Consider the following 3,070-nt stretch of genomic DNA (forward strand, 5'->3'; position numbering starts at 1 on the left):
ATTCAATGGTCAGGGCCTTGGGTTATTCTGGTGATCACTGTCATGAGATGTGTCACCAGACAATAAGCCAAGAGCCGTCGGTGAGCACCCCTGTGAACTTGATCCACCAGGAAGAGAAGGACTTATGAAGTTTTGGGGGATTCTGGTATCTGAATAGGCTGGTGAATGATATGGTTTGGACCTAAAACATCCCTTGAAGCCCATGTGTTAGAGTCTTGGTCTCCAACATGGCACTAACAGGAGGCAATGAAACTTTAGGATGCATTCCCTCACCACAGACCCAGAAGCAATGGGACCATTGATCATGTACCCAAACATCCAAAACTGTGAGCCAAGAATAAACCTTTCGTCTTTGTAAGTTGACTGCTTCAAGCATTTGTTATAGTAACAGAACCCTGACTAACAGGGAATCTGGCAGTCTGTTTGCTGGAAGGTGGGCTGGGTGACATAAAGAATCCTGAGAGGAGCCTGGGATTGCACTAACAAATCCTTATCACTCCCTGGTCACAGACCCCAACTTTGATTTCATAACCACACCACTCCTCACCAGTGTGGTTTACTATCCAAACTGAGTTCTAAGATCTTAAGTTAAGAGCATGGGGCTAGAAACCAAGAAATCTTCCTTTCAGCCCAGGTTCTGTAGGTATATGGTCCACCATGTGACGTTTTTCTTAAGTAAATGGGGACAGCTGCATCCTTTGCCTGTAAGATTCACAAAGGCAGCACTGTTACTTCTTTCTAAAAAAAAAAAAAAAAGTAAATAACCTTTGGCTCACATTTTTTTTTTCTCAAATAAAGAAAGGTGGAGCTAGGGGTGTGTAATGTTTGCCTAGCACATTTAAGACCCTGGATTCCATCTCCAGTACCACAATTTTAAAAAATCTGCATATAGTGGTCCCAGCTACTTGGGAAGTTGAGGCAGAAGGACTGCTTGGGCAGCATAGCAAGACCCCAGCTTAAAAGAAACAAGTATTTCAAATTTCTTCCTCACAAGTTCTTCCCATTTTATAATTGTTAACTTTGGGGTCGGGAAATTGCAATTCATATGTATGAAATCTTATATCCAATGGAAAATGTGCCATGGACTATTTTTTATTTTTCAATTAGGAGATGGAAGGTCAATGTGCTTTCTTTCTTTTTTTAGTTGTAGAAGAACACAGTGTCTTTATTCATTTTTATATGGTGAGAGGATTGAACCCAGTGCCTCACATGTGCAAGGAAGCACTCTACCACTGAGCTACATTCCCAGCCCATCAAGGTGTTTTCTTAAACTAGTTAAAAATTGTGTGAGTACTTACATATTCACAAAATATATAAGGTGGAAAAAACTGACCCTCTGCTCTTCCCAAGTTGTAAAGGAATTCACCACAAGATGGCGCCCATGCATGTGGAAGTTAATGCAAAGACTTTCCTGTTGATACTCATGAGAGGTGAGGCGTATGGCACAGGGACATCGCTGTTTAGATGGAGACAAAAGTCTGAATTGCTTCCTAGATTCTTAGTGACTCAGGTCTCCCTCTTTGTTGTTTATACGTGCTGTGCCTTTGAACCAAGGCTTTCTAGTAACATGCTATTGAAAGGACTCCAAGCTGTCACTTAACATTTTGTGGAGAAGGTGGCTTAGTTAAGTTGGTCTCTGAAGGCATTTGGTTAATTTCTTCTTAGCTCCCAGTGGAATATATTTGACAGTAACTGGCCAGGTCCTCTCTCTATTCAGTGAGTGTGTGGAATTTTTGTTTGTTTGTTTTTGTTTTGCTATACTAGGAATCAAACCCAGGGCCTCTAGCATGATAGGAAAATGGCCCATCATTAAGTTATATCCACAACTCTTTATTGTGTTTTGTTTAAGTATCAAACACTTAGTTTCCTTAATTTATCTGTGGGAAGATTGGCAGCAGAACCAGAAAAATCTGCTTGGGACACTTTTTTTTTTTGTTGTTGTTGTTGCAGGGGCCTCATCCATGCTAAACTGGCACTCTACCATGGAGCTATATTTCTACCCAGTGACACTCATTTCTGAGAATGGAAGGACAAGTCTGAACTCCAAGGCCAAGCCATAGCCATTCACTACACACAAGAAAGCAAGCTGAATGTTTTCTCCATTGGACATTCAAATAATGGCTGACTGGATGATTTAGAACTCCAAGGGTCCAACATTCACATGGTTTTCAATACTTGGACACGTAGCCCACCAGAAAGGACATAGACTTTTTTATGCATGTGTAGGGAATGGAGTGTGGGACATGTGTCCCCGAGGTTAAATAGAACTCTAACTAGTACTGCCTTGTTGCCATAAAGCAAGGTAAATATTTGCAGAGCAGCTCCTGCTTCTCTGGATTTGGGGCAAGCATCTGTTGGGTCAGAAACAATGTCCGTTGGGAAGTGAGCTACCCCGCTCTTATCTCTCTCTTGTGGCAGAGTTCACTGAATGTGACAAAACCTCCAAAGAGAAGGAAGACCAGTCCTTATCTTCATCTCTCAGCTGCTACTGGGGCATTCTGGTGGCCAAGACCAATGAATCATTTGCAGAAGCTCTGGAGATAGGAGGTGGGCCTAGAGGTCTCTCTTCTGCATGTGAACTCCTCCAGTTGTTCTTCCAGGGGACTCATGATCAGAATGTGTTGAGGTAGACTTGCTAGTGCTCTGCAAGAAACACAAACGCATCATGGGATTGCAATGAGGCGGATAGTTGTACTTTGCAGACCTTTGCACAACTTAGCTGTTGTGGTTGTTTCTTCGTAGGACTGGAGTTAAACCCAGGGCCTTGCAAGACTAGGCAAGTGCTCTACCACTGAGCCTCAGCCCCAGCCCCACAACGGACTATTCTAAGGGGAGGAAGAAACACTTTGATGATTGGTTTAAAATGAGCCCCTACTCTGCTCCCAAGGACATGTTGGAGTAACATCTACCAGCAGCCCAGTTACCTGCCAGCTGCAGAACTTGTTGGTGAAGTGGGGCCTGAGGTAGGTCACTCAGGATGAAAGAGAAGAGGCAGAGTTGGGCACTGTGTACTGGTCTGACCATGTCTCCACCCAGGCTGTCATCTATGCACTCATCAAACATATCTGTA

Source organism: Marmota marmota, unplaced genomic scaffold (genome assembly GCF_001458135.2).
Source record: "Marmota marmota marmota unplaced genomic scaffold, marMar, whole genome shotgun sequence".
In the NCBI taxonomy this organism is placed as follows: domain Eukaryota; kingdom Metazoa; phylum Chordata; class Mammalia; order Rodentia; family Sciuridae; genus Marmota; species Marmota marmota.